General features: G+C 41.8%; 2 pseudogenes; both read right to left on the bottom strand.

Annotated features, from left to right (window-relative positions):
* Nucleotides 1-6164, bottom strand: part of LOC149119786 (protein arginine N-methyltransferase 6-like) — a 44189-nt pseudogene extending 38025 nt beyond the window's left edge.
* Nucleotides 6165-17299: 11135 nt separating this feature from the next.
* On the bottom strand, nucleotides 17300-22058 carry LOC149119785 (histone acetyltransferase KAT2B-like; annotated as a pseudogene).
* Nucleotides 22059-22384: the final 326 nt, after the last annotated feature.

The raw sequence follows: 22384 nt of genomic DNA, 5'->3' as shown, positions 1-22384 counted from the left end.
CTCATAATTATTCAGTTGACATCTGTGGAACAGAATGTTCTGTGTTGAATTGGCTTAGTTCCATTGACAAAATTAGTTAACTAAATTTACATGCTGTATTTTCATTCCATTTATTCTGTTTCATTTATCCACTCATGTATTTCTTCCCCAACATCACACTGTCTTCATTACTACAGCCTTCTGACAAGTGTGAAGATTCACTAGTGTAGTTCTTTAACTGGTCTTCAGCCCTGTGTCATCTATTTTAGAACATTCTGCTAGTACCAGAGAATATAGTGTGGACATCATGTTCATAGAAGAGACTGCCATGTATATATGAGATTCATCCTAGGGACTATGGCATGGACACCATATTCATATTAGAGACAGTGGAGAACACGTTATATTAGTCCCAGGAGCTTCTCTGTGTATATTAATTTTAATTAGAGATCACTGTGTATATTTTACATCAGTGAACACATCAGTGAACACATACTGTGTTGGGGAGGAAACAGTGAATATTTTGAATTATATTTTTCTATTGCAAGGCCTTCCTCTGCTGAGTACTTTGAAGAATCCTCCCTCTGCAGGGAGGCTAATGAAGAAAGGCTCTTTACTCATCACTGCAAAATGTGTGCCTAGCACTTCCCTTGCCACCAGGATGGTTATTAATGTTTTATCACATTTTTTATTCCTGGTTTGAAAATTACTTTTTCATAATGCATCATTAACTTAATAATCTGCTAAGTTCATTTTTCTAAGATTTAAACTTTTTTCAGATGAAATCGGATGCATTCACCCATAGGCTATGACAGCAGACTTAAACTTTATTCATAAGTGACCATATGGTTCTCTTTTTCATTCTATTTTCATTAATCATCATTATCAAAATTATTCTGGCCTCTCTCTTTTTTTTTTTTTAAACAAGTAACAGGAATTACATGTTCTTTCAGTCTTTATTTATTTATTTATTTTTTGACAGGCAGAGTGGACAGTGAGAGAGAGAGACAGAGAGAAAGGTCTTCCTTTGCCATTGGTTCACCCTCCAATGGCCGCCGCGGCCGACACACCGCGCTGATCCGATGGCAGGAGCCAGGAGCCAGGTGCTTTTCCTGGTCTCCCATGGGGTGCAGGGCCCAAGCACCTGGGCCATCCTCCACTGCACTCCCTGGCCACAGCAGAGAGCTGGCCTGGAAGAGGGGCAACCGGGACAGAATCCAGCGCCCCAACCGGGACTAGAACCTGGTGTGCCGGCGCCGCTAGGCGGAGGATTAGCCTAGTTAGCCGCGGCGCTGGCCTGTTCTTTCAGTCTTAATTCATTTCTTTCTTTCTTTCTTTCTTTCTTTCTTTCTTTCTTTCTTTCTTTCTTTCTTTCTTTCTTTCTTCCTTCCTTCCTTCCTTCCTTCCTTCCTTCCTTCCTTCCTTCCTTCCTTCCTTTCCTTTCCTTCCTTTCCTTCCTTCCTTCCTTCCTTCCTTCCTTCCTTCCTTCCTTCCTTCTTTCTTTTCTTCAAAAAAGATGTGTTTGTGTGCCTTCTGGTGGCCTCCCAGGTTAAACACAGGACACTCAGCATTCGCTGTTCAACAATAGTAGTACCATCTGGGCTTAAACATTGTACACATTTTGTTTTTAATTTGTCATTATACATATTTCAAAAATTTTTCAAACTGTATAATAATTGTTGATATATCCTTTTGTTCTTTTCCATAAAATTGATTATGGTAATATGTAATTTCCAAAATAAATCCATTTAATCACCAAAAATGTTATTGAACCAAAGTTATGTGTGACATAATATCTTACAGTCTTTAAGTTTTTGAAACTTGGGTGACATCCACTTTCTCCACTCAAATCACATCGCATGTGCTTTCTTTTTCTTGTTCAGTCTTGCCAGAAGTTTATTTATTAATTTATTGACACTTATAGAAGTCACATTTGGAACTGTCTGTTATAGGGCTGTAGACACATTTTCCTTTTTATTGATTTATGGTTTTAAAAATATTTTCCCTTTTTAAAAATTGACTCTTCTGGTGTTTTAAGTTCAATTTTTGCTTGTAGTCTTTAAACCAAGACCTAGAGGTTCCAAGTACTTCTGTGCGAATGCACCCATGCTTTCTCAGTGCTAGCACAGGGTCATCTCTTACATCATGTCCCACTCTGTCATCCAGCAGCACAGGGCACAGCACACCACTCCTTTATTCTTGGGGGATTTCTTCTCTGGGCTTCCATGCAACACCTTGCTTTCATCCAGTAACACTAGATGCTCCAACTAGGGATTTTTTGATTCTTCCCTCTTTCTGTTCTATTTCTTAGTGTTGGAGAGCCCAGGGCCTTGTCTTTGGTCTGCTTTGCTTCTGTTCTTTGTTCTTGGCTTCTCCATGCCTCAAGGTTTCACTTACCATCTACAGGCTATGAGCCTCACATTTATTTCTGCAGTCTACTCTTGCCCACTGAGCTACAGACATGAATATAAGTTAGTGTCTCAGGATTATCATGGAGCTGTCCCCCAGGTACCTCACATTGACCATGTTCAAAGTGAAACCCTGATACTTCTCTGCAATTTGTTTCTTTTTTTTTATTTATTTTTTTGATAGGCAGAGTGGACAGTGAGAGAGAGAGACAGAGAGAGAAAGGTCTTCCCTTGCTGTTGGTTCACCCTCCAATGGCCGCCGCTGCAGCCGGCGCACCGCGCTGATCCGATGGCAGGAGCCAGGATCCAGGTGCTTTTTCCTGGTCTCCCATGGGGTGCAGGGCCCAAGCACCTGGGCCATCCTCCACTGCACTCCCTGGCCACAGCAGAGAGCTGGCCTGGAAGAGGGGCAACCGGGACAGAATCCGGCGCCCCGACCGGGACTAGAACCCAGTGTGCCGGCACCGCAAGGTGGAGGATTAGCCTATTGAGCCACGGCGCCGGCTCTGCAATTTGTTTCTTTCAAATGCTTCCTTCCTCCTTATTCAGTGACAGCCTCACCCTCCCAGTTGCTCATGCCCTAAACCTTGGAGTCATCCTTGTCTTCTCTGCTTATTTTTCATCTTTGTCAAAAAAAAAATACAGGTAACTCTCCTTTAGAAAAGCAATCCTACTTGATCATGTTGAGTGAAATTTTTGATGTGTAGTAGGATTCTATTGGTTAGTATTTTGTTGAGAAGTCTTGAATTCACATTGATCAGAAATATTGGTCTATATTTTTCTTTTGCTGTTTTTGCTCTGGCCTTGCCTAGCTGTGGTGTCAGGATAATTCTAGCCTTGCAAAATGAGTTTGAACAGTTTCTTTCCCCTTTCAGCTTATTAGGATAGTTTTTTAAAAACATTTATTGCCTTATTGGGAAATCAGAGGAGAGAGAGAGAGAGAATATTCTACTCACTAGTTCACTCCCCAGATGGCTGCAACAGCCAACAGTGGGCCAAGTGAAACCCAGGAACCGGGAGCTTCACTCAGGTTTCTGATATGGGTGGCAGGGTCCAACAACAAATGCCTATTTAGGATGCTGGCATTGCAGGTAGTAACTTAATCCACAGTGCTGGCACCCCAAATAGTTTTATAGGAGAAAGTGTTGTGATGTAACAAGTAAAGCGAAGTCTTAGTACACCCCCATCTCATATCAGAATGCTGGTTCAATTTGTGTGTCTATATTGATAAAGTGGCTTTATTTTAGGCAGTATATCATTGGGTTTTGGTTTCTATCCATCCAACTATTCCATGTCTTCTAATTTAGAAATGTAGTCTATTTACATTCAAGATTAATATTAATAAATGAAGACTTAGTCTTGTCTTTTAAAATTTTTATTTTGTTTGTTTTGAAAAACCTTTGTTCTGCTCTTTGTCTTTTGATGTCCATTTTGGGGGGCTGGTGGTTTACTGAATTCATACATTTAGATTCATTTCTATTTCTCTTTTGTGTATCTATTCTTCTAGTGGTGTTTACATGTTTTTGTAATAATAGTTCACTTTCTTTCACTTCATTATATAGGACTTTCTTAAGCATCTTTTGTAAGTATGGTCTTTTGGTGATTAATTTTCTTAGTTTTTTGCCTGTCTTGGAAACTCTGATTTTCATTAATTTCTGAATACAGTTTTACTGGATAGAGTATAGTTGGTTGGCAAGATTTTTACTTCAGGATCTGGCACTGTGGCATAGTGGGTAAAGCCACTGCCTGCAGTGCTGTCATCCCACATTAGTGCTCATTTGAGTCCTGGCTGCACCACTTCTGATCTGGTTCTCTGCTCATACACCAAGGAAACAACAAAGGATGGCCTCAGTACTTTGGCACGTGCACCCTTGTGGGAGACCTGAAAGAGATTCCTGGCTCCTAACTTTAGACTGGCTCAGTTCCAGCTGCTGCATCCATTTGGGGAGTGAACCAGTAGACAGAAGATTTGTTCATGTGAATGACCTGGTCCTGTTGTGCCCAGATCGTTAGATCCCCACAGAGACCCCCAGAGAGTCTCTCACACCAAACTGCAAAAGCAAGGTTTATTCAGGAGTACAAGCCACAACAGGGACCCCATCCAACCAACCAGCACAGTGGAGGAAGGAGTGAGGCCCCAGTCTTTGGGAGAGTTTTTAAAGGGAAAAAGGGGCTACATTAGCAGGAAAAAAGAGTTACATACAGCATGGAAGCTTTGGGTACAGGGAGTTACTTTGTTGAGAGATCTCTGCTGTGCTGCCCTTGGTCTACCAAGCTAGCTGTCCCTGGTAAGCTTTGATATCTCCAGAATGCCTGAATGCCTCCTTTTACAAGGACCCGGGTCTGCTATGGGAAACGGAAGCTGTTTTTTTTTTTTTATTATTGTTTAAAAATGGAGTCACTTTGATTCTTTAGTCCCAGCCTCCCTCTCTCTTCTATCTCAATCATCCCCAGTGTTCTTTATGCACTGGACATCATGCAGTCTTAAATGTTTTAACAGCAGTGTTCTTTGTGTTAATTTCACATGCTCTTCCCACCAGTCTTGGCCTGGTTGATGCCACAAGTCTCCCACATGTGAGATTTCATTACTGCCTTCCTCAAAATTAGTAAGAGCCCCCCTGTTATTAGCATCCCCAAGATAGGTTCTCAGTGCATTTCACATTTTTCTTTTTTAAATTTCAACACATGGCCAGTGCCACAGCTCAATAGGCTAATCCTCTGCCTGCAGCAGCAGCACACCAGGTTCTAGTCCTGGTCGGGGCACTGGATTCTGTCCTGGTTGCCCCTCTTCCAGGCCAGCTCTCTGCTGTGGCCCAGGAGTGCAGTGGAGAATGGCCCAAGTCCTTGGGCCCTGCACCTGCATGGGAGACCAGGAGGAAGCATCTGGCTCCTGGTTTTGGATCAGCATGGTGTGCCAGTCACAGCACGCTGGCCACAGTGGCCATTGGAGGGTGAACCAATGGTAAAGGAAGACCTTTCTCTCTGTCTCTCTCTCTCACTGTCCACTCTGCCTGTCAAAAAAAAAAAAACACTTCAACACACTTACATTCTTTGCTTAATGTTTGTTTCCTGTGTCAGCATATAAACCACAGGGAAGCAAGACCTGTTTCTGGCTTTTTCACTTCTTCATCATAAACATTCTTTGACTTATACATGGTGTCCAAAACATTTTTGTTTGAAGAATAATTCATTGCTTGACTACTATCTCTCTTTGTTCTTTTTCCTCCTTAATTTTGGGAAGCTCACTTATAATGCATGGTTTCATAACTCAGAATATGTGCCTCCTGTTTAGACATCCTCATCTATGGTTTTATTGTCATTCCCCAGCCTAGCAGAACTCCTTGCCTGGAAAAGAAAGGCTGCATGTTTAGGTGGGAAGAAGTTTTATTAGAAAACAGATCTTTTATGTTGTTTCATTTGGAAAGGAAAGCTATGTCCCAAGCTCCCCATATTGTGTGGGAATGGAGGAACTGTGTCAAGCTGTTAGGCTGCCTCTCTCACTATCACTGTCAGTGAGGGATGGGGGAAGGTGATAAACATCACCAATGGAAAAGGAAGTGGAGGTGGATACACATGCACTGGCTGCTCATTTCTTCCTTTGGAAGTACTGAGAATGTTTCCAATTCTTGCTGTTTCTTTTTCTTAAGACACATAAGTGCACAGTTAGCCAGCTCCCTTACCCCATGTGTCTCCAAACATTGAGGTGGCTGTTATCTGATCACCAATGTGTGCTTTCCTCATGCAACAAGTATTGATTGGGGCCTCCTTTGTTATCATCCTGGACCATGGAGCCAGTGTGCAAAATGAATATATTAAAGTCTTCTTTCTTGGAGAACTCCACATGCTGGCAGGAAAGAAAAAATCCATCAGTCTTTTTTTTTTTTTTTAAAGGATTCCTTCTTTTAAAAAAAAAGACTTTATTTATTTATTTAAGAGACAGAGTTACAGAGGAGGAGAGACAGCAAGAGGCCTTCCATCCACTCTGAATCATTCAGTTGTGACTGAATCATTAAGAGAGTTGACATCTTACCAAGTAAAAGTAGGAAGACGTTTTTATATGTCTTTTTTTTTTTACAAAAAGATTTATTTAGTTATTTGAAAGTCAGAGTTACACAGAGAGAGAAGGAAAGGAAGAGAGAGAGAGCTCACAATGACTAGAGCTGGGCCAATCCAAAATCAGGATCCAGGAGCTTCTTCTGGGTCTCCCATGTGAGAAGCAGGAACCTAAACACTGTGCCATATTTTGCATTTCCAGGCAATCAGCAGGAAGATAGATCAGAAATAGAGCATCTGGGGCTTGAACTGGTGCTCATAAAGGATGCTAGTGCTACAGGCAGAGGCTTAACCTATGCTAAAGCATTAGCCCCAAATCCACCAGTTTTTAGAGGTGTCACAGTCTCATGGTCAGCAATGCTTCAGGACCTGGATCAAGTTTAGGGTGTCTATCAGCATAGCATTACCTCTGGTGTTTGCATCCTTATTCCTCACCTCATTCTGAAGATACTCCAGCTATAGCTGAAGCTCCAAAAACCAAAAACACTGGTGATGGTTCTTAGCAGGCAATCTCCTAAAAGCAAAGATGGTAGGAAAATTTGTTGGTCTAGAAGACAGAACCAACATAAGCCTTGCAACTGCGAGTCATTCAGCATCTGTTCTGTCTGCCCCTCTCAAGAATTTCAAGTGCCTTTTACACATAGTGTTTAAGTCATCAGCTGCTTCCACTGTCACATTTTAGATACCTGAAAAATTGGATAGTTAAGCAATCAACTATCCCACAGCCCAATAGATGGTAGCAGGTGGCAATGGGGGAGGGGATTCTTCTCTGATTCTTCCCTAGATTCTCTCTTTTCACCCCTTCCCTTGTGAATGTTGGGATGAATCTCCTTTTATGGGTGAGTCAGAGGTCAGTGCAGGTTATCTTACTGGAAGGTCAAGGTTGTGGAGAAAGACTTCAGTACAGGGAATCCAAAGAGGAGAATGTGCCCTGCGCTACCTAACCCAGGATCAATGAGCTAAAATTACTAGAATTGTTAACATTTGACAGTTGTGACAATCAACACAGGTATAATTTCTGGCCATGCCTGTTCAAAAATAAATTGGCTTTTACAAAGAATTAAGATGGTGAGGCCAGCACAGTGGCACAGTGGTGGCACAGTGCAAGCCCCGGCCTGCAGCACAGGCATCCCATATAGGCATCTGGTTCAAGTCTCAGCTGCTCCACTTCTGATCCAGCTCTCTGCTATGGCTTGGGAAAGCAGTAGAAAATAGTCCGAGTTCTTGGATCCCTGCATCCATGTGAGAGACTCAGAAGAAGCTCCTGGCTCCTTACTTCAGGTCGGCTCAACTCCAGCTGTTGCAGCCATCTGGGAAGTGAACTAGTGGATGGAAGACCTCTCTCTTTCTCTCTCTCTCTCTCTCTCTCTCTCATTCTACCTCCCTCTGTAACTCTGTCTTTCAAATAAATAAAATAAAACTTTAAAAAAACCCAAAGAATTAACATGGCTTGTGAAATTCACACACATAATATTCTTCACATCAATCCCCTTCTTTGCTGGCCCCTAGAGGGAGGGTTTGTCTAAGGAATAGCTAACAGTGAATGTGACACTTACATAACTGATTCTATGCAGGCAAGAAGCAGCTTTTTCACCCAGTGTTGAAAGATACAGGTTGTCTTCTGTGATTCTCTCTTGCTGTTAATGTACCCCAAATCATCATCACATATCTTGGAAAGAGAACCAGAATGATAATCATTTAAGTGTTTCTAAGGAAATCCCTTAAAAACATGAAGTCAACAGTCCATTGGTATCTTTGGCAAGCAAGAATCTTGCAGAGTTGATCAAACATGAATTCAAACAGACCTGTGATTTCAGGCCTGTTTATCCTGAGACTCAATTTCTTTATTTCCTAATAAGTGGTCATTTAACATTTCCCTTCAAGTTAGTGGTGAACATTTTGCCTAATGCTTATACAAAGTGCCTGACACATAGTATTAATAAATGACAATTTTGATGTTAGTTCAGGGTGGATATTGTTAAACATGACATTCTTAAGCATCATCAGAATCTCAACTTGGGAAAAACATGAAGTTTAGATCATCCCTGAGTCTAGCCCTAAGAAGCAGCCCAAGATTCCTAGGATCCAAGATGGCTGAATTGGGTAAAGTCATACTGACTGCAGTTTCATTAGGATATGAAAACAAAGAAATGATCTCATTTCCAGAGGTCTGGCTGACAGAAATATTCAGTGGAGGTGAAATAAGAAGAATGAATATCCCATGGAACAGTGAGGACAGAGAACAGAAACATGCTTAAGATTGGCAGCACAGCACAGACAGCTGCAAGCTGAAAGTTGACATCTTACCAAGTAAAAGTAGGAAGAAGTTTTTATATTTCTTTTTTTTTACAAAAAGATTTATTTAGTTATTTGAAAGTCAGAGTTACACAGAGAGAGAAGGAAAGGAAGAGAAAGAGAGAGGTCTTCCATCCACTGGTTCACTCCCCAGTTGGCTGTAGTGGTGGAAGCTGCAGCTGTGCTGATCCAAAGCCAAGAGCCAGGAGCTTCTTCCAGGTCTCCCATGTGGGTACAGGGGCCCAAGCACTTGGGCCATCTTCTACTGCTATCCCAGGCCATAGCAGAGAGCTGGATTAGAAGTGGAGCAGCTGGGACTCAAACCAGCACCTATATGGGATGTCAGCACTGCAGGCTGTGGCTTTACATGCTAAGGCACAGCGCCGACCCCTATATATCTTGCCACCTACAGTTTTAGCTGAGGGAGAATTCCACAGTCACTCACTGACTGTAACTTTACCCTGGGAAGCTGAATGGGGTCTGAGAAATTGCTAGAATCAAAGAAATGAATTCACATTGTCTCCCTTGCATCCCTCATCCCCATGGAGTGCTGGACTCTCCTGGAAAAAATCACACAACTGATCTCTGGACCACTGCTATCAAAAGACAAAGAGTCAGAGTAGGGGCAAATTGTGGTGTAGAGGGCATGTCTCATTCATATTGTAACAATTGGAGCTTGAGAATATTAGCCCAAGAACCATGCTCACTCACTGTATGTGAGCTGGGAGTAGGAATGGGGTGACACTTAGCTTCTGGGAACTAGCACCAAAATGTACTTCATCTAGAAGATTTGGGTAATGACTCTGCTATACCACATAACACCAGGATTATAACAATCAGTTTGATTTTGTTTAATCCCACTGGAATCTACCCAATGGACCTAGGGGAGAACCCACCTGCATTCCACCTTGGGACTCATACCTGCCAGGAAAAGTCTCCTGTGTGCCTTAAAGTCACCCTGTGGAACTGGAGCAGGGTTCAGTTCACATTGCCCATTCCAAGAAATAGGGCTTTGGACATTATAATCTGCAGCACCAGTTGCACTTTCCTAGCAAGACCAATGGAGGGGTTCATACACTTTACACAATCCTAGAGTCATAGAAATTCATGCCACAAGCCCTACAATCACTCAGGATTGCTTTTGGGACAAGGGAACAGTCATTTATATTGACATCAGCACTCACCACCAAGACACTGGCTTTCACACTTCCAGAGTAACTGATACAAAATTGTGTGGACTGAAGATCCATAGCCTAGGAAACCTACCTTCATCTCAAAGTCACGCTTGTAACCCTATGGCTTGCAGCAGACTAGACCAGTGTGTCATTTATAGACAGGATGACATTGATTAAAACAAAAGATATAACTGAGAGACTGAACTTCTGGAATTACCTAGAACCAAAGCCAAAAGAACCAGCGAAATGATATGTTGCATTTCATCCAAACCTTAAGCTCTTTTTTAAGAAAACCTACTTCATAAAGAAGAAGGAATTACTGTACCAGATGTACAGATGTCAATGTAGGGACACAGGAAACATGACGGAGCAAGCTAGCATGACATCTCCAAAACAACACAATAATTCTTCAGATTTAGATCCTGATCGGATGGAAACTATGAAATTCTGGAAATAGAATTCAAAATAGTGATTGTAAGGAAACTTAATACAATCAGGAGAATACATATAGACAGATTAAATAAGTGAGTAAATCAATGAGTGACATGAATGAAAATATTAGTAAGCAGACAGAAATAATTAAGAAGAACCAAATGGAAATTTTGAAAATAAAATCTTCAGTCAGTGAGATAAAAAATATAACTGATAGTTTTAACAAAGGAATAGACCAAATGAATGAAGGAATTTCTGATCTGGCAGACAAGACTTTTGAAACAACCTAATCAGACAATAAAACAAATGAAAAAGAATGAAGAAATTCTATGTGAAACTTGTGATATGATTAAATGACTGGATATTTTTATTATATGTATTCCTGAAGCAGAAGGGAAGAGAAAAGATGTTTAAGGCCTTCTAAATCTAACAATAATTGAAAATTTTCCAGGTCTTGAGACATCAAAGCCAGCACTGTGATGTAGTAGGCTAAACCTCCACCTACAGTGCCAGCATCCCATATGGGTGCCAGTTCAGGTACGGGCTGCTTCACTTCTGATACAGCTCCCTTCTAATGGCCTGGAAAAGCAGTAGAAGATGGCCCAAGTGCTTGGGCTCCTGAAATAGCTGGAAGAAGCTCCTTATCCTTGGCTTTGGATCTGTTGAACTCTAACTTTTGTGGCCATTTGGGGAGTGAACTAGCAGATTTAAGACCTCTCTTTCTGTCTCTTTCTCTCTCTGTCTGTAACTCTGCTTCTCAAATAAATAAATCTTAAAAAAGAGAAAGAAATGTGGCTATCCAGATAAAAGAAGCTCAAAGAACTGCAAGCAGACTGAACCAAAAAATATCATCTACAAGGCATATTGTTGTCAAACTGACAAAAGTTAAGGATGAGGAGAAAATACTAAATCAATAAGGTTAAAATAAATGTATCAAGTTATATATAAATAAAAACTAATTTGGTTGACATCAGACTTTTCAGCAGAAATCAAACAGGTGAGAAAAGAGTGGGATGATATATTCAATGTCTTCAAGGAAAAGAACTTTCCACCAGGAAGATTGTATTGAGAGATGGTATCCTTAAAATGGAGGGAGAAATAAACTATTTTTCAAATAAGAAAAACTGAGGGAAATCACCACTACCAGACAAGTCTTATAAGAAATTCTGAAATGAGTCCTGCATTAGAAGTAAACATCCTGAAAGCATATGACACCACCAAATTCACTAACAGAGCAGGTAAAATCAGTACCCAATCAACCAAATGACAGGTGTTAATTCTTATTCATCAATACTATCATTTAATATAGATGGATTAAATTCAACAACCAAAGGACTTAGGTTGGCTGGATAGTTAAAAAAAAATCAAGACCCCACTACATGTTGGCTACCAGAAACTCACGTCACAAATAAAGATACACATAGACTGAAAGTGAAGGACTAGAAAAAGATACACCAGGAAAATGGACACAAAAAATGAACAGGAGTGGCTACATTCATATTAGATAAAACAGACTTTAAATAAAAAATGGTAAAAAGAGACAAAGAAGGACATTGTATTTTGATAGGAGGCTTGAGTCAGCAAGAAGATAGAGCAATCATAAATATTTATGCATCCAAAACAAGACCACCCAGATATATACAGCAAATAACATTAGACTTAAAGGAAAGAGACCCCAACACAATAATAGTGGGTGATTACAACACCCCACTCTCTTCAGTGGACAAATCAAGCAGACAGAAAATCAATAAAGATAAACCAGAGTTGAAACGTACTGTTGAGCAAGTGGACATAACAGACATTTACAGGACATTTCACCCACCAACTATAGAATAACCTTCTTTTCATTAGCACATTGAGTATTGTCTGAGCTAGATCATCTATTAGGCTACAAGTAAAGATTCAGTAATTTAAAAAGACTGAAATCATACCATGAATCACCTCAGACCACAAAGGAATAAAAATTAGAAACCAACAAGAAGATGCAGCACTCAAAAAGACACGGAAATAAAACATTTTGAATGATCAATGAGTCATTGAAGAAGTTAAAAAGAAAATATAAAACTTTCTTGAAATAAATTAAAATGAAAACACACTGTATCAAAATCTGTGAGATAAAGCAAAAGAAGTTTTAAGAGGGAAGTTTATAATGTCAAGCCCTTACATTTAAAAGAGAAAGTCTCAAATAAGCGACCAAATGATACATCTCAAAGATTTAGAGGGGCTGGCATTGTGGCATAGAAGCTTAAGCTGCTGCTTGCAATGTGGGCATCTATATAGATGCCAGTTTGAGTCATGGCTGCTCCACTTCTTTTTTTTAAGATTTATTTATTTATTTGAAAGAGTTACACAGAGAAAGGAGAAGCAGAGATAAAGAAAGAGGGCTGGCGCCGTGGCTCAATAGGCTAATCCTCCACCTGTGGCACCAGCACACCAGGTTCTAGTCCTGGTCAGGGCACCAGATTCTGTCCTGGTTGCCCCTCTTCCAGTCCAACTCTCTGCTATGGCCCAAGTCCTTGGGCCCTGCACCCACATGGGAGACCAGGAAAAGCACCTGGCTCCTGGCTTCAGATCAGCACAGAGCACCGGCCACAGCATGCTGGCTGCAGTGGCCATTGGGGGGTGAACCAAAGGAAAAGGAAGACCTTTCTCTCTGTCTCTCTCTCTTTCACTGTCCACTCTGCCTGTCAAAAGAGAGAGAGAGAGAGAGAGAGAGAGAGAGAGAGAGGTCTTCCATCGGATGGTTCACTCCCCAGTTGGCCACAATGTCCAGAGCTGTGCCCATCCAAAGCCAGGAGCCAGGAGCTTCTTCCAGGTCTCCCACAAAGGTGCAGGGGCCCAAGGACTTGGACCATCTTCTTACTGCTTTCCCAGGCCATAGCAGAGAGCTGAATCAGAAGTGGAGCAGCCAGGTCTTGAATTGGTGCCCATATGAGATGCCAGTGCTTTAGGCCAGGGCATTAACCCTTTCCTCCACAGCGCCAGCCCCTGCTCCACTTCTGATCAGACTCCCTGCTAATGCCCCAGGAAAGCACCAGAAGATAGCCCAAGTCCTTGGTTTGTGCACTCATGTGGGAGATATGGATGGAGCTCCTAGCTCCTGGCTTCAGCCTGGCCACAGCCCAGGCTTTGTGGTCATTTTGGGAATGTGGCAAATGAAACAGTGGGTAGAAGATCTCTCTCCCTCTCTCTCCCTTTTTCTTTCTCTCTCTCTGTCTCTCTCTCTCCTTCCCTTTATCTCTGTATCTCTTTCAAATAAATGAATAAATCTTTAAATCTTAAAAAAATGTATTTGTCTATTTGAAAGTCAGAGTTACATAGAGAGAGGAGAGGCAGAGAGAGAGAGAGAGAGGTCTTCCATCCATTGGTTCACTCCCTATCTGGCCACAATGGCTGAAGATGCACCGATCCAAAGCCAGGAGCCAGGAGCCTCATCTGATTCTCCCACATGGGTGCAGGGGCCCAAGGACTTGGGCCATTCTCCACTGCTTTCCCAGGCCATAGCAGAGAGCTGGTTCAGAAGTGGAGCAGCTAGGACTCGAACCAGCACCCATATGGGATGCCGGTACTGCAGGCAGTGGCCTTAGCTGTTATGCCACAGTACTGGCCCTAATAAATATTTAAAAATTAGAAAAACAAAAACAAATTACACTCCAAATCAGCAGTAGGTAAGAAATAATAAGAGATAGGGCAGAAACAAATGAAATTGAAACTAAGAAAACAATACAATAAACAAAATGAGAAGTTGGTTTTTTGAGAAGATAAATGAAATAGACAAACCTTTCACCAGAATAATGAAGAAAAAAGAGAGAGAAAACTCAAATAAATAAAATTAGAGATAAAAATGGAGATATTACAACTGACACCACTAAAATACAAGGATTTTAAGAAACTACTATAAAAACTATGTTCATAAGCTGGAAAACTTCAAATACATGGATAAATTCCTAGATACACATGACTTATACCAAGATTAAATCATTAAGATACTGATAATACAAGCAGAACCATAACAATCAATGAGATAAAGCATTAATTAAAAGTTTTCCATGAGGGAAAATTGCAGAATCTGGTGGATTTACTACTGAATTCTACAAAACATTTAAAAATGAACTAACTCCAATTGTCTTCAAACTATTCCAAAATATTGAACAGGACAGAACTCTGCCAAATTTTTTTCTATGAGGTCAACATCACTCTGATACTCAAACCAAAGACAAAATATGAAATGAAAAGTATACTGGATCTTTGATGAATATAGATTTAAAAATTCTCAAAAAAAAAACCCCTAGCAGATTAACATCAAAAAGATCATACAACATGATCAAGTGGGATTTATCTCAGCAATGCAAAGTTGGTTCAATATTTACAAATCAATAGATGTCATAAGTCATATTAACAGAAAAAAGAACAAAAACCATATAGTCATCTCAGTCAAGGTAGAGAAAGCATTTGATAAGATTCAACACCCCTTCATGGGTGTAGCTCCACTTTGCAGAAGATTCCTAAAAGATTGCTCTAACAATGACCTCTGCTAGAGCAGCTATGGTATGGGGCATCTCTGTATTCTGACTTTGTGCATAGAATTAGGACTCAACTTTTGGGGAATGTGAGGCCTTGCATTCTCTCACTGTTTCTCAAGCAGAAGTTGAAGTCCTCTGGGGGACAGGGGGCTTTTAATTTGACATTGTAAATAGCAGTTGACTGATGGTTTTGCTTTTATTGACCTTGGGTGTTGAGCAGCATAGATCCTCTAGGTGGAGCTCTCTGTCCTGAACTTAATAAACCCACTCCCACACATCACCAGGATAAGCCTCTATAATCTGGGGTTGCTTTTGCTTTTTGGAAACTGGCTTCAAAAAATTTTAATACTTGAACTTGGTGACTCAGTACATCACACAGCTTTATCTTTTCAGTGGAAAGTGTGCACCGGCTCCCCGCTATTCTCAATGGCACCTTTGTTAGAGTCTAGGAGTTTTCTTGGCAACCCAGGTACCCAGCTCTGTTGAGTGTGTGTGCACATTCACACACACACATCCACACACACTGTGGTTTGTGCCACCTCAGCAGTAGTCCACTGGAGGGCTTACAGGAGAACACAGGCTGTAACGTCTGGTGAACCTGCTACAAATGGGAGAGGCAGATGAATGGCAGTGTATACAGAGGAGCAAGAAAAACTGTGGCAGCTTTGCTTCTTGTCCTGCCTGTGTAGGCCTGATTGTGTCTCCTGGCTCCTGGCTCCTGGCTTCAGATCAGCGTAGCTCCAGCCATTGCAGCCTTCTGGGGAGTGAACTATCAGATGGAAGACCTCTCTCTCTGCTTCTCCTTTCTCTGTGTAACTCTGACTTTCAAATAAATAAATAAATCTTTAAAAAAAAAAAAAAGATGAGGCATTTTTCCATGTGAGCATTCTGAATATCTCATTTGTATCAAAAACAACATTTTCAATTCAACTTAATAGCCATTTGCAGTTGTGTGTTTTGTTTTGTTTTGTTTTGTTTTACTTCACACAGACTATCACTGGCAATGGCAGACTGGCAACTGACAGAAAATCTTGGTTGGAATTTAGTTCACCACTGACAACAAACAAAATTGAGAGATGAAAAATAAAAAATCCTCTTATACTTTATAAATGGTGTTCTGTATACCAAAGAAATAAATCTTTATTTTAGAAAAGGATTCACCATATTGATATATGTGTAAACTATAAATCTTTTCCTATTAAAATACACGGATTAAATCTTAAGTGTTTTCAAGTTTATGCCTTTGTGGCCTGGGAAATTACCTTTTGGTACTTATGGCTTGCATAAGCAAAGTCAAATATTATATCAAACTTTTATGTAGAGAAAAGAATTATTAAAATAGTGGTATGAACTCACAAGTTTGTGGTAGGTAGACAGAATTATCAAAACTCCAGACATAGAACATTTGACATAGAACATAGAATCTATTTTATGGAATAGATTTTTCTTTTTTTGACAGGCAGAGTGGACAGTGAGAGAGAGAGAGAGAGAGAGAGAAAGGTCTTCCCTTGCCATTGGTTCACCCTCCAATGGCCGCCACGGCCAGCGTGCTGCGGCCAGAGCACCGCTCTGATCCCATGGCAGGAGCCAGGTGCTTATCCTGGTTTCCCATGGGGTGCAGGGCCCAAGCACTTGGGCCATCCTCCACTGCACTCCCGGGCCATAGGAGAGAGCTGGCCTGGAAGAGGGGCAACTGGGACAGAATCCGGCATCCCGACTGGGACTAGAACCCGGTGTGCCGGCACCGCAAGGCAGAGGATTAGCCTAGTGAGCCACAGCACCAGCCTTATGGGATATATTTTAATCTATTTAGTGCTATTAATGTAAATTTTCTATGGGATGTCCATTAGACAACCATAACAAGATTAATGGTCAAGTGTCTCCTCAAAACCTACATATGAGGAAATTGCACATATGAGGAAACTGCTTATAAAATGTTACATTATTTAAATTTTTTTAGAAATCAAAGCAGTTGCTTTTGCATAGCTGCATTTTTCAGAACTGCTCAAAATATCTCATTTAAATGAGTGTTTAAAAAATATATATAAAGTCTACAATGAGACTTCAAATGTATTTCACATTTTTGGGGTTTTTAAAAATCATATATCCTTTCTTTAAGGTTCTTCAGAATAAAAAATAAAAATAAATTCTCACATTTCATTAGAAAAATGTGGAAACATTCATGGTCTGAAATTTTCTAGACTCCCCAAATCTTCAGAAAATGTGTAATTTCCTCATATACAGGAATTATTTATATATATATATATGTATATATGTTCTATGTCAATTTATATATATATACATATAAAGCTAAAAGCAGGGTTTTTTGTTTCTTTTTCAAAAGTGCTAATTATTACAAGTCTCTTCATCACATTTTGTCCAGTTCTTTGCACAACTTAACCACCTTGCATTAGGCACACTGCTTGATGAATTTCTAAGAAGCAGAGAGGGAAACATTGCTTGTCAATCCAGCTTCCTTAATTTTACTGAAGAAGAATTTCTCTAGAATATTGACACATTTGCAGTGTTCACTCTCAGGGGGGTTGTACTCTTTACATTTGGTAAAGACTCACTGTAAGTCTGCCATGAATAATTTCTTAGATATGTGGTACCCATTCCTGAGGCATTCACTCATGATTTTCAGATCCATGGGAAACCTTATAACTTCATAATATCTCAGAGCTTCTGTTCTCTTCACCGGTTCCATGAAGGGCCAAGTGCTTTGATGGCTCTTCACCTGCTGAAGGATGTTCTTCAGCATGCTGTAAAGCTGTTCAGGGTTTTTGGGTTCCTTACGTTTATCCTTTCCACTTGGTGTCCAGCCTGTCTCTCTAATTCCAGGAGTGCTTTCTATAGGAATTTGCCAAACTCTATCTTTAAAACATGAAAGTCCGGGGTAAACTTTCTGAATCTGGGCCTGCTTTCTATCATCTTTTTTTAAAAAATATTTTTATTTATTTATTTGAAAGGTAGAATTACAGACAGTGAGAGGGAGAAACAGAGAGAAAGGTCTTCCATCCATTGGTTCACTCTCCAATGGCTGCGACAGTCAGAGCTGCGCCAATCCAAAGCCAGGAGCCAGGTGCTTCTTCCCAGTGTCTCATGTGGGTGCAGGGGCCCAAGCACTTGGGCCATCTTTTACTGCTTTCCCAGGCCACAACAGAGAGCTGTATTGGAAGAAGACTAGAATGCCGGTGCCGCAGGTAGAGAATTAACCTACTGCACCATAGTGCCAGCCCCATCTATCAGCTTTTTAATGATCTCTTTCTACTTTTTAATGATGACAGAAAATTCTGCATATGGTATCTGAGAATTTAGCTCACATTCCATTAAAGTGGCTCCTTCATAATCCTTAATATAGCCAACATGTTTAGCTTTAGGTATTTTAATTTCTTTGGAGAAACCGTATTTCTTAAAGTACCCAACTGCATATTCATTTGCATATGTGAAGAAGTTCAGGATGTAATGTTTTATATGATATTCTTTCAAATGATTCATCACATGTATTCCATAATCCTTGACTTATTCATTTGAAGTTACAGTACAGAAAACAATCTCTGTGAATCCTTGGGTTGGGAACATATGGAAACATATACCACCAATAACATGGCCATCTTTAATTAAAGTGAGGGTTTTGTGTTTCCGGTCACAGACAAGTCACATGATATACTCTTTTGGCATTCGGGGCAGCTGATGGAAGAACACATTCTGCAGGCCTATCAGCCACATCAGGATCCTCTTGTTTGATTTTTGGTTCAGGGAATTGCCCAGCAGGTGAAATTCAATCCTGTCCCTGTGCTCTTCCAGCCTTGCTGCCTCATCCCTGGCTGAATGGGCTGACAGAAAACTGGTCTCTGGTCCAAGCATTGCTGCAGGGTCCATGATGGTGGACATCACCTCATGGATTAATTCCATTGGAATATCCCCCATTACTCGGGGTTTCTTGGCCTCCTCCAGAACATAAGAGTCATTCATTTTCCTCTTTTCTCCTGGGTTTGCCTCTAGCCCAGAAGAAGCTTTGCAGGCAGAACTGCTACTCCCTCCATTTGGCTGCTCAAATGAAGATGAGTTTGAATTGTAGGAAACTGTCCTGGCCACAGGAGGTGGGTTGATAACTGTTTGGATTCTGGAAGAGGCTGAGAGAAAATCCTGATCCCAGATGGGAGAGTTTTGTCTATAAATTTCTTCTAACATGGACAGAAATTTTGGGAAATCAGTGAGGATCAGAGTTTGTTTCTCAGGAGGCAGTTTGTCTTTTTCCTGTCTTGCTTGTTCCAGGAGTTGTCTCCTCATAACAGTGAAGACTGAGGAAAGCAATATTCTCCCAAACACGTGGGTAGTTTCATACCAAGGTAGACTGTCACAGAACTGTGGCACATTGTGGTAACACAGCCACCTTGTGCAGTTCTCTTCATATCCAGAAATATCAACATTGGGAAATCACAGTCTTCATTGAGACAGTGCCACAAATGCCAATTGTTGATGTGGTTTAGGAACATTTTTGCCAACTCAACTATTCTTTGTCTTTCTTTTGATGGCAGGTGACTAAATTTATATTGTACAAAGGTATTCACAGCCTGTTCAATACTAGGCTTTTCAAATAAGGGTTTCTTCTCCAAGGAGCCTTCAGCCACAGGCTTTCCTCTTTGTAAAATAAACTGTCTCAGGAGCTTAAATAGGTAGAAATAACCTTGCATGGTATCTGCATCTTCCTCCTTCTGGACACATGTAAAGAGATGCTCCACATCCAACATTATTCCCAGGAGTCTGTTCATTTCTTCCTCTGACACATTCTCCAGGTGAGAAACATGAGCAGCTAGGGCATGGCTACAACCCTGACAGGATTCCATTAGACTGATGATTATTTCCTGCAGATGGGCTCTGAGGGGAGTGGGAGAGGGGTTGGGGTTTTTCCAGCCTGCCGGGGTCCAGCCTCGGCAGGTCCAGGGGATTCTGAAGGAGGGGAGGCATTGGCAAAAAAAAGGAAATGAAGGGATGAGGTTTAGGTGGCAAGGGAAGGCATCATTTTGCCGTTCCTTCTTATTGCTTTATCTTATACTCTTTTTACATATACTTTTATTAAGCCTTCTTCCTCCCAAATCTCTCTTCTTTCGGGAAAGAACACACCACAAGTGATCATGTATGCATACCTTTCTCTATTAATCTTGTTTTGTTTCATTTTCCTTTCATGGCCTCATCGTAACCTTTCCACTAACTTTTTCTCTATTCATAGTGGATACATTAGCTATATGAAACTTGCTTAACTTATCTAAAGGTGCTAGACAAAATGTCTAAGATTTTATGTTAATCGATTTATTTTAAAGGGTTAAAACTGTATAGAGAAAGTTCTAATGATTATATCCTATTTTTCTAAAGGTAAACCACACCTCCAACAACTGTTTTTTATAAAACCTACTCCATTGCCTAATGTAAGTGTTCCTTGTTCCTTTGTTCTACATTTCCAAGCAGGGGCATAAGGTCATAACCTTTGTAAGAATAGTAGTGCTTGTTCATCATTCCATTTGCTGTATTATTAACTACGTACCTCCCAGTCTCATCATATACTCCTGTGTAAGGCAAAGGGGAGGTCTGTGGGAACAAGCACCTGCATGCTCTTTCTGTTCTATTTTCTCATAAAACTCATTACTAATGTTGCTAATAATATTTTACTCTATACAAATTTTAGGGGATTCCCCTCATTACTCCAGTCACCTCCTGTAACTCATTTTTTTACAAGAAACAACAATTTTGCTTACATTGATATCCTTTATTCTCACACCCAAACCCAATGATTACATCACTATTAAGCCTAATAAAAACAACAGAGAAGATGGCTTCAGTTCAGTCAGGGCCTTCCTGCTTTGCTGAGTTCTGCCTCCTGCAGCTGTGACTTTGTCATACAGCACGGGTGACATCGCCTCCGCCCCCAGCCATTACATTTACAGGACGCCTCAGCCTTGCAGGAGGAGTACACTCCAAGTTTCTCCAGTTTCTTCGCCCGCGGAGCGGAATGCAGCTGTGCCTTTTTCAGGGCGATCTGAGCCGTCCACGGCCTTCCGGTTCTTGGGCCGTGCCAGTCGCAGCCACAGCTGTAGCCGGACCTCAGGAGCCCGAGCGAGCGGCGGCAGCACCCGAGGAGCCCTGCGGCGGCGCGGGCGGCGGCGCAGGGGACTGTGGGAACAGCGGCCCGGGCCCGGCCCCGCCAACCTCGCACAAGCCGCCCTCCAGCAAGACAGGAGGCGCCGAGTGGCAGGCGCCGCCGCCAGGGTCTCCCTCTCGGGTTCTGGTCGTCGGGAGAGCGAGACCCTCCCCGCACGCCCTCCCGCCCCTTCGCCCACCCTCCTCCCTTCCTCTATCCTCCCGGAGCGCCACCAGGCCGGCTCGCCCTGGCCTTGGCCCGAGCGCTGGTGGCGGTGCTGTTCCCTCAGGAAGGAGGGAAGTAGCGGCTCCAATGCCGAGGCCGCCGTCCCTCGGCTCTCCTTCCCCAGGCTCGAAATTCTTTTAACATGTTGAGCACTCTATAATTCTGAGGCATTGAGAGTTTTTATTCCTGAAGAAGACTCCACCTGGTCTGATATAAAATGCTATGAAAGAATCGAGATGGGTGTAGGTTGTCAAAGAACAAAGGTTGTTTCTTCAAAATAGTGAATCCATGTGTAACTGTTTATTTGTGTGTTTGTGTGTGACACATTACAGTCCTTGACTCATAGCCCTTTCATGAACAGTTCCCAAAAGGTGATTCTCTCTTAGTGTAAGGGTGACCTTAAGGGTCTTGATCAACCAGGAAGCCTGGACTGGCCATGTTGTCACGTTTCTGCCAGGCCTCTAGCTCCTCCTGCGCTGCTAGGTCTCCACAGTGCTCCATGTCTAAGCTGCAGTATTGTGACCCCAGGGACTATGGAATGAGGCCTCTGATCACTCACTAGGGTGTGATCACTCACTAGGATCATGATTCTTGAGTGCTGCTTTCCTGTGGGCGAGATGGGGGAGCATGAAAGGTGGAGACAGGAGAGAAGACATGGCTGGCTTCACTAGTTGCAGCTTGGCAAGGGATCAAGACGAATGGAAACGGTTTCTTATCCCCAAAGGGTTCCTCAGAGACTTGGTGCCTGAACAGTTGCTGCAATCTGCCCCAGACTCTTCCAACAAAGAAGCCATCATACAAACTCCTTCTCCATGTTAAGTTTCCTCATAGTGCGTCCAAGGAGACTAGTGAAAATGCCAGCTGTGTAGTCTGGGGCAGCTCAGTTGTCATGAGGACATTGGGATCCAGGGCTGTTTCTGTCTGGTATTGCATTACCACTCAATCAGTCAATTCTCAGGTCCCACTGATCTTATTGAAAGGTTAAGAAAGGGCTTGAAGGACTGGCACTGTGGCATAGTAGGTTAAACTGATGCCTGCAATGTTGGCATCCCAAGTGGGTGCCAGTTGGAATGTTAGTTGCCCCACTGCTGGTCCAGCTCCCTGCTAATACACCTGGGAAAGCAGCAGAAGATGGCCCAAATCCTTGGGCCCCTG

This window comes from Oryctolagus cuniculus, chromosome 21 (genome assembly GCF_051225735.1).
Source record: "Oryctolagus cuniculus isolate XC-2025 breed Fujian yellow rabbit chromosome 21, ASM5122573v1, whole genome shotgun sequence".
Classification (NCBI taxonomy): Eukaryota; Metazoa; Chordata; class Mammalia; order Lagomorpha; family Leporidae; genus Oryctolagus; species Oryctolagus cuniculus.
The sequence above is the reverse complement of the archived record's forward strand: the minus strand, read 5'-3'. Positions and strand labels throughout refer to the sequence as shown.